The sequence below is a fragment of the Calidris pugnax genome, unplaced genomic scaffold, assembly GCF_001431845.1.
Source record: "Calidris pugnax isolate Ruff unplaced genomic scaffold, ASM143184v1 scaffold11, whole genome shotgun sequence".
Taxonomy (NCBI): domain Eukaryota; kingdom Metazoa; phylum Chordata; class Aves; order Charadriiformes; family Scolopacidae; genus Calidris; species Calidris pugnax.
In genome coordinates, this window is record NW_015090803.1 from 4,013,147 (window position 1) to 4,023,261 (window position 10,115).

Sequence of the window (10,115 nt, forward strand, 5' to 3'; positions counted from 1 at the left end):
CGACGGCTTCCACCTTGCTGACTTGCTGCAGCCCTGGATGCTACCACTTTTTCTCCCATCTTTCCTTTGGTGCCTTCTTTTCTCTTCTCTCCTCTCAGACTTCCAGAATTTCCAAAGGAAAAGGAGGGCTGTTAAAAATCATACCCCAAAATGCAGCTTCCATTTTGAGCTTTCTTTGGTATTAGCGGCAGAGAGGTTCTCTTCCACAACACAACATGCCTCACCAAGAAACCCAAGTCTGCATTATCACACAAGTCATATGTATTTTGTGGTTTTTTTAAACATACTTTCTAATTTATTAAAATTAATTAATGCAATCATTAAAATCACTTAACAGACAATGAAATCAGATGGAATCTACAAAACATAACATCCTGGCCCTCTCTTCCTTGCAGCCTTTCAAACAGAGGTGAGCAAGACATAAATTATTGCTTTCTCTTTTTTTTTTTTTTTTTAAATCTTTCCCCAAACACCCCCCTAATTTTTTTTTTTTTTTCTGTGAAGCTGAGTATCTTCTTGCATTTGGTAACCAAAGTCATTGTTTTTGTTTCCCCAGGTAACTTCTATCACATCAAAACTGGACAGTAAAACCGGACTTCAGTGAGAGTTTTGCCTGAGTAGGAACTTAAAGGATTTTGGCCGTGCTGTGTTAAAAGGGAACCTGTAGATTTGTGTGTGTGCCTGTGTGTACGTCGTACACATACATATATATGTATACCTAAAAATCTGTGAAAGTGCATAATTTCTTGGCTCTCATCCTAACCTTTGTGCAACTGGGTGCCGGGATCTGGATAGCCAGTGTGCTTAGCAGCACTTTTTAATGAAGAGGTGTTTTCTCCCTTGGAGCTGTCATTCTCTGCCATATCACGGGCTCTTTCAGACAGAAAAATAATTGGCCGCTTTCTCGGAGCAGGGAACGGGAGAGCCCCGGGGAGCGGGGAGGAGCGCTCCGCCAACCGGCACCGCGGCTCAACCGTGGCACCCACTGGTGTCCCCCCAACCCGGGCTGGTGCTGTCCCACCGGGTCCTGCCCTCAGGGCCACCACCCGCCCCCGAGTGCTTGGACGGTGCCATGAAATGTGACAGGCGAGACCCAAAACCCCAGAAGGAGAAAGGTGAAACAAAACGGACAATTATTTCCAGAGCTGTTCAGCTACCAGATGGAAATGCTGGCTTGCTTTTTTTTTGTTGTTTTGTTTTTCTGAAACCTGTTTAATTGCCGCCTGGTGGGATGGTTTGCCATGTTTGCAGTAGGATTTTTATAATTTTGCTTTAAAGGTGGGGTTGCAGCAGCATTTATTCTACTTGGGAGCTGCTAACATCCACCTTTCAACAAACACTCCCCAGAGCCCCTAGCCTTCTCAGCAATGCGGTAAAAATTCACCCCTTTGGACCTCCCACCTACTACACAGCACGTAGAAAAGTGATTAAATACATGGTCCAAGCTATTCTACGCAGTCCTCGAGCGCTGGGTGGACATGAAGAGCACTTGCCTGGCAGCAGCGTGAGAGCATCCCATGCCAACCAGACACCCAAACACCAATACAACCCAGCTTACACTGTCCCATAAAGTAAGTTACTCCGGGTCCAACTCTGCCACTTGCAGATGACTGCTCAGTGCCCTGACAGCACAGACTGTGGCCCTGCAATGTCTCTCTCCTTTTCCCAAGGGCTGCCAACTGAAGAAAGGGTGGCCTGTGCCCTGCTCGGCTGCTGGTTGCCATCTGCCCCGTGCGTGGAAGTGTCCTGCTCTCATAGCTGCCCCAACCAAAGGAGAAGCATGTTCTTCACCTTGTTGTGATACCTCACGGGCTGACCAGTCTGGCTCTCACGTGTCATTTAGCAGAAAAGGTTGGGCAGTGAGCTGGAGGAATTCCTCCCAGGAACTGGGGACAGCCACCCTGCAGGACCCGGGATGTCCCCTGCAACCAGGCTGGCACAAGGAGGATTTAGGAAGACGTTAGTCACCACCCCACGGGATGGAGGGGCACAGCCCCCTGATCTCTATCGTCATGCTGGGGCTCTGTATTTTACCCGCCCCGATGTTCCACATCTGTCAAAGCCTACGCCTTGGGCTATATATAAGGGCAAATGGGAGGTGGGATTTTAGCTTGAGTAGGGCTGAATAAGGTGTAAACTAGGCAGAAATGTTGCCATGATAGTATTCTGTTTGCCAAGGCCTCACCACCCTGTGGACATCAGGGTCTGGCTGCTCACACCAAGCCCCTTGCTACTTTTTTAATGGGTCACACAAAAGGGGGTTGTATTTTAATTTAGATCAACACCTAAAACAAAAGATGAGAAGATTTTTTTTTCCACATCCTTTTCATATTCATTACATCCATTCGTTTTCTGCCCTTCAATCCATAGCGGTGGGTAAGGGGGAACCAGTAACTGCCTGAAATGTGAATAGTGGAGAAAGGAAAGAATATAATAAAAAACGGGGGAAAAAATGTATTTATGAGATGGTTTAAAGTTCTTCTGTGATGTGGCTCATTTGTCTGTTCTTATCTGCATAACTCAAAGTCTTCAAGCTAAAATTTTCCCCCACTAATGTGCTAGGAATCAACACAATCATCTGTGCCAGAAAAAAAAAAAAAAATGCTCATACTTCACTCGCTGAAGTTAATTGGAGAGAAGTGGTGCAGGGATCCTTTCACATTGTCCTTGTGTCACCGAGAAGCAAATTACGGTGGCAAAAGCAGCTATCGGTTCTGTTTTGAGAGGTGGGTGTTTTTTTGGGCGGTGGTGGAGGCGTAGGTCACATCTTTTTTTTTTTATTTCTTCATAATGTAACTTCAATCTGCTTTATGCGTCCTAAATATCTGCTGTTATATATATATATATATAAAGAGATATATAAATAAAAATGAGACGGACAATTCTGCAGGGCTGGTAGCACTGGCTAAAACTCTTCCTGCCGGCAGTGAGGAGGCATCTCACCAGGGTGTCCCCAGCCGTTTCCTTCTCAGCTAAGGTTTTTTTCTGATGGAAGTTTTTTTTTGATTGCTTGCTTTTTTCTTTTTTTTTTTTTTTTTTTTTTTTTGCTTTGTAAAGGACAAGATGGAAGTTTTTTTTTGATTGCTTGCTTTTTTCTTTTTTTTTTTTTTCTTTTTTTTCCTTCTTTTCTTTCTTTCTGGCCATTTAAGCGGAGCAGGGCGCCAGTTCCTGGCCTTCCCCCCCGCAGCCCCCCGGGGTGGAGGGAAGGGGCCGGGGGGGACACAACCGCTACCAGGGCTCCGCGCCCGGGAGGGAGCAAGCTCCGCAGGTGCGGGGCACCTTTGAAACTCCCGCTCCTGCAAACGCGTTTCCCAGCAGAAATTCACGTGGCAAAGAAAGTGCCCATTTGCTTCGATTATTTTCTAACGACTCCGCTCGCCTCCGCCTTTGGTCTGGCCGGTACCCAGATGGGTAATTTGGGAGCTATCTGCGCGCATCAACTTGTTTTGAAGGCGCAGGGGGCTGCCGGCTCGGGTACTTAAAAACGCTTAGTGGGAATTAACAACTGAATGGGGAGCCCTGAGCACCCCGACGCGGGATCACATGCGACGCGGGGACTTCAAAGCGCCCGCCGTTAATCCGGCCGGATCGCCCGCCACCGCCCCGCCGTGGGGATGGGGTCTCCGGTGCCCGCCCCGCCGTGGGGATGGGGGCTCCGGTGCCCGCCCCGCCAACCTGCCCGCCGGCCACCGGTCCCCGCCCGGGCACGCAGCGGCTCTCCGCAAGGGTTGACTCGGGAGAACGGCGGCGGTTTCTGCCGGCCCGCCCCGCCGTACCGGGGGGGTGAGGGCTGCCCCGTCTTTCCGCGGGTGGGAGGATGTGGCGGTGATGCCTTGAAAATGGGTTAAAACAAAAAAAAAAAGAAGGAGGAAGAGGGTCGGGGAGGGAGGGGGGCGGGCGGCCGCCGGCCCTCGCAGCCGGGGGGAGCGGGGCTGGTGTGGGGCTGGAGCTGCCCCCACCACCCCCCGAGTGGGCACTTTTGGGACTCGGTGTCTCCTCCACCGGCCTCCCCGCCGCCCTGCTCACCCCGCTCGGTCCCTGCCCTCTCCCCGAGGGGGCCCAGGCCGGCTGGAAGGCAAAATGCCGGCTCCATCCCGCCCCCCGGTAGAGACGGGCTGCGGGTGGAAAGCGGGGAGAGCAGCTCGGGAGGGGAACCCTACAGCTCTCTTCTCACCTTCCCAGAGAGTACATATGTCGTCCCCGCTCTGCTTTCCGCTGCTGGTTTATAGCGGAGTCGCCCCTCCCGGCAGTTATTTAATATGTGGTTCCCCGCTAGGCCTTGCTGTTTGATTGCTGTCACACAGGATGGCAGGTGAAATTCCTCATCGCCTCCGCAATTACACAGTAGCCCACTGCTACTCGCTTTTCCAGCCCCTGGAGCTAATTGTTTTCCCACCGTAAGCCTCCGTACTGCAGGCACGTAGAGCACACAAAACCCCAAACCCTCCAAAACTCATATTTCTCAGCTATTATGTTATCAGCGGGAAATATTTCATGGCTCTGACATCATAAGCCCTGAGCAGCATGAAGTTTATCAGGGCCTTCGCGTGATGAAATTGTACTTTTTAAAGTGTTAGAACAAAAAGCAGAGCATCTTTTTTCCGGGATTTAGGCTACTAATTTTAACTGCTGCGATTTAAACTGTGCGGTTGAATCCAGGCTCTTTCAATGGTCACTTCTCCGGGATTTAGGCTACTAATTTAAACTGCTGCGATTTAAACCGTGCGGTTGAATCCAGGCTCTTTCAATGGTCACTTGTGACACAAAGCAGGGCAAGTAAATCGGAATTAGCTGTTTCAAACTGTCTGTAATAGCTCTGTAAATACAAATAGAATCAAACTGACCCGACCTGTGGCCATCACACCATGTCATGGATTCTGTTATGTTCTCACATCTCTATTGCATGACTGTCAGGCTGGCAATAGGCACAAATCTATAAATGAGTGAGTGATCTTGCTTTAAAACCAGGGAAAAGGTGCTAGGCATCCCTCATTAAACTTATTGGAGGGTGAAAAGGCAAGCATTTAGGAAGGGCTGTTTGGAGATCCCTATGCATGAATAATACAAAATATGAAATGTTGCTCGTGCTTATGGTTGGGTTTGTGATCCTAATCTCAGTCTCTTCCTCTCCTTAAGTTTCTACAATTCCATTGCAGATTTCCCAAATATTTGTCAAAATGACAAAAGCATCTGCCTTACAGACTTGCATTTTCTCAAACACGCTTTTTTTTAAGTTTCTTTAGGTAATAGGGTACCATAGGCCCAATGAGACAAAAAGCTGTTGTGTGGACTTACCAAGCAAAATTATCCATTGCCAAGAACTCATTCCAAGCACTGAATAAGTTTATTCTTGTCTGTGCTTATACTGCCATATTTTACTGAATAGGATCAGACCTTGACTAGTTTTTACTAACCATTATGTTTCCCTTTAAATTTAAAATCACAGATAAACATTTTTTTAGGTGTCATTTTTCTTTGAAGGAGGAGAAAGGAAGTGACCAATAAGGCTGCTTTGAATATTACTTTCTTTTCAAATACCGAGTTGTTTCCTCCAGCTCCTCATTCTTTGACTTCTGCCTATTCTTTCTGCTTCGTATGCCTTGGCTAGAACAGGCGAACCTTTAATTTCTCATTTTTATAAATTAGCCCCATATTTGTTATGAGGCTTATGCATACTAATGCCCATTTTTTAATTGTGTATGTCTGTAACTTGCCTTTTAAAATTAGTTTTGATAGTTAGGAAAGAGGCGGCTAAATTTAAATAATTACCAAAGGGTAAAATTGCTGTTAATATGGCACCATCCCCAGTTAATATTAAAGAGAATAGGTTTTTTGTTTTGCAGGGTTATTGATTTGTTTTATTTAAACTCCATGTATATCTGCTTCAACAGCAGTTGGCTCTACTTTTTAACCCTTTGGGGTTCGAATTTTCACAACCTCAGAGAAGGTTCAAAGCTACAATCCTCATGTGGTCAGGACTGTGTTCATCTGCACACTGTGAATCCAAACTGGCACAGACTAAAGCGGATTGACGGTCTTTGCAGCTGTAGCAGAACTTGCTTTCATCAGAAAATAAAGAACATTTTCAATTAATTTTGTCTCCTAGCATTCCCACGGAAGAGGTGGCTGTTGGCTGCGTTTGACAGAGGAAACAACCTGAGCACTGGCAGGGTGTAGCTGGCTTCTTCATAAAAATAGCCCCCGAAGTTCAGCGACAAGCTGAAATGTCAAACCTTGCACAGGCATATTAATACCTTCTTGATTTTTCTGAGTGCTGTAAGCATTCAACAGCCTTGAAGAGGAAGGTATCAAGGTTTTCTAAAGGAAGCACTCACATATGACTAGCCACATCTGGAAAAAAAAAAAATCCGATTTAGTAATTTTTAAAATGACATGGAAAAATGGTGGAAAAGTGGCAAATCCTATAAATGTTTTTAAAAGTGTTCTCCTTCCTTTGCCTAGTCAGGTACTCTGTATGTAGTTGCAGGGGGAGATTTGGGGGAGTGGAAGAAAACCCAAACTGGATGACTGGAAAACCAGAAAATCTGCAAAATCCCAGCACAAACTTGACACAAAGCTGAAAGTATTGAAGCCTTTTGGGAAGCAGTTGCTAGCAAATTGAAGAGAACGTCCAGAAACTGACAGCTAGCTTTTAACCTAAATCAGGACAAGGGAAAAAATGACTTCACAGAAACTATTCAAACGTAGTGCTCAGAAAATACCTGCCACTCCAGGAAAATACTTCAGTGACAGAATAGCTTGGCAAGTGATTCTGATAAACAATTTTTTGTAAGGTGTCTGTATAGACCCAGTGGTGTGTGTATCCATATTTATAAACAACATATATGGCGATATATACATGGATTTCCATGTATATCTACACATAAATGTGTGCACAACATCCTGATAGAATAGATTTTATGGTTCTAAACTTCTTCCCCCCTCTTAGGCCCTACTGAGCAGGGTACTTCAGTTGAGCAGTTTTGGTCCCATGTGTCTGAGTTGTCTGTTGAAGCGGGAGCTGTTTTCCGATGTGCTGACCTCCACAGAATGAGGAAAGGTCTCCATCCCAGCCTGAAAGCGAAGGACGAAACACTTCAGTACAGAGTGACTCCACTGTAACTTGCAGAAAATGAGCGCTTCTCTGGAACAGCTTTTTTAAAGTCAGAGATGCTCCTTATTTGAATAAAGCCTAGGAGTATATTTGAATAAAGCCCAACAAAACAAAATAATCTGTAACCCTTCAAAGACTTACATTTTCTTTCAACATTCTTGTTGTGGTTTGGAGGTTATTTTACTAGATTTGCGAACCTAACATGCTTCTTTCTGTTTCACCAGAGCCTGCTGTATCTGCAGGCTTATCTCTAAGACAACAGCTAAAGGGTTGCGGAACCCAGTCAGAAATCTCCGGTTCCACGCGTCTGAAACATCCCGCAACTTCGTACCGCGATGTTTCCCGGCCAGACCCCGGAGAGATCGGGGAGAAGGAGCAAGGATGGAGCCGTTTTGCAGGGGACCGGGGAGGGACAATCCCCCGGCTGCCTCCCCGACCCCCAGGGAGGGCAGATTTGCAGGCTAAGGGCACGACAGATACTGAGTCCCAAGAATTTGGCTTGTAACTGCGATGGTAGATTTAATTTGGGGGGTGCCGGAGGGTTGTGTGGTAGAAATACAGCTCTTCCAGGCACCGAGAGGAGTGAATGAAAAAGCTCCCGAGTTTGAGGCGGTTCCCTCAAACCGAAGCGCCGCTGAAGCTCCGGGAGTCCTTGCCCGACGGGGCTCCCGGGGTGGGGGACAGCCCGGTCCCGGCCTCCCCTCTCACCGCCCGCCGGGAGCTGCGGGGTGCGGTGCGGGGAGGGAGGCCAGGCTGCCCCGCTCCCGAGCTCCGTGAAAATAACGCCGGGTCTGGAAAGAGCTGGATGAACCCTTCGTTCGTTAGGGAGAGCCTCACCCCAGGCGTGTTTTGAACCAAACCGAAAAGCTCTTCCTTTTCGCCGGGCGGCCACGGTTTTCCCACTCCCCGCACCCCCCGAGACAGCGCGTTCCGCGGGAAACCATCGAAAGCTTTTCTACCTTTCTCTGTTAAAGGCGAGATGCGCCGAGTTTTGGGGGAAAAAAAACCCAACGCAGCAGCCTTGAACTAAGCGACACCTGTCCTGCCAGGATGTTTTAAATCACGGGACCGTTCCAGTCTGTAACCTTGGAAAATTAATTCCCTTAAATCCTATCTAGTATCTCGGTACAATCTCCTCCCGTCTCTGCCCTAGCCCAGGAAAGGCAGATCCCGGGGGAGCGGGCTGTCGGAGCGGAGACCCGGACGGGGACCGGCCCCGCCGAGACCCGCGATGGGGGCTCGCCGGCCGCGGGGAGGGATGCGGGGGCTCGTTTGGTTTTGTTTTGTTTTGCTTTGCTTTCCGAGCAGGGCTCGGCTCCCCTCCTCGCCCCGCGGCCAATGCAAACCCCTTGCCGGGCAGCGGCCGGTCCCCTTCCTTCCGCAGCACCGGGCTTCTCCCGCACTTTTTTTTGTTGTCTTCCTCCGTCGGACGAGATCAAGGCAAAAATCGGGTCCGTCAAACGTTATGCCGGAGAGAAGGGGTGGTTAGGGCTGAGGGCGGGGGCTGTTTTAGCTGTGATGAGCCTGGCCGAGGCTCCCCCCTGTGTGGCCACAGCCGGAGGTGGGCACCGCAGTAGCCGGTACCCCCCGTCTCTCGGCTCCTACCGGGGGGTAGGGATCGAGCCACGGCTGACCTCCGAGCCGCCGGTGTCCTCCCCCCTCCTCGACGGGCACCCACCGCCACCCGCCCGCCTCCGTGCGGGCCCCAAATTTGCGCCAGAACCGCATCCCGGCGGGGATCCTCCGCTGCCCCGGGGTTTGGCGGCCGCGGTCAGTTATTGGCGATTTATTTCGGTTGGCCCGACGCGGACACGGCCCGGCGGGAGGCGGTGTGGGCGAGCGGGGGGCGAGCCGGGGGCTAGCGGCGGGGCGGGCGGCAGAGCTGGGCTGCTCCAGCCCGGCCGCTTCCCCGCGCCCGGCGCGTCCCTTTCCGTCAGGCAACGAAATCCCGGCCGCCCGGCGGGTCCGGTGTAAAATTCAGCCGTGAGGAGGAGGAGGAGGCAGGTGGCTGCAGCGCTCCCTGCGAGCTGGCTGGCGGCGAGCAGAGGGCGAGGGGGCTGCGGATGGGGTAGCTGCAAATCCTTCAGGCAGGCTCTGCCCGCTCCGCAAAAAATCACACGGGCGCCTACACCTTCCCGAGCGCCGTTCCCTTTGCCCTCGGAGACCCGATTTTATTTAATTTTTTAGTTTTTTTTTGGCGTTGGGAGAAAGCGCCAAACAGATCCGGCACCCGCCTGAATTATAAATCTGCCTTCCCGGTGGGAGATGATGCTGAAGGGGAACGGGGTTTGCGAGAAACCGGCTGCCGAGTTCCTGACAAACTGAAATCGCGATCCCAGCCCGCCGCCCCCCGCAGAGCCCTCCCCGATAAGGTGAAACGTGTCACCCCCGTGATAACGATGCTGCCCGGGGAGACGGGAGGGGGGAAGGCGGCTGTTGGGCACAAACCGAATCGTTCGAAGGGCGAGACGGCCAGCGGGGGTGCGGTGGGGTGGCCGGGGGCTGGTGTCACCCGCCCCGTCTCAGCGGCCCGGCGGATCGCCGCCCTCCCTCCCTGTTGGGTGCCGGTGCTGGGACCGGCTCTCCCCGCCGTTTTCTCTTCCGTTCCCATCCCTCTTTCCCCGCCGCGGATCCTCCCCTCCGTGCCCGAGCGGCTGTGCGCCCGGGAGGACGGTGCCACCTTGGCAAAAAGTCTTTTTTTTTTTTTGGAGGAAGGAGGGAAGTCGGGCCACTGCGGGCACCGCGGGTGATGCAGGCAGTACCCTCACACGTAGCGGCGCGGGGGCACGGGGCGGCCCGGAGCCCCTCCGGTAGCCGGCTGCGGGAAAAGAGGGTGGGGGGAGGGCTGGGGAGAGGGGGACACACACACCAGAGTCACAGGTGACTTGTTCCAATTAGTAGCTGTCTAATTAAATTAGTGTCACGCGGCCCAGCCAATGGGCCGGCGGGGGTGGAGGGGCGGCGATGAGACAGCCCGGCTGAAGCCCCTCCCCGGCGGCCC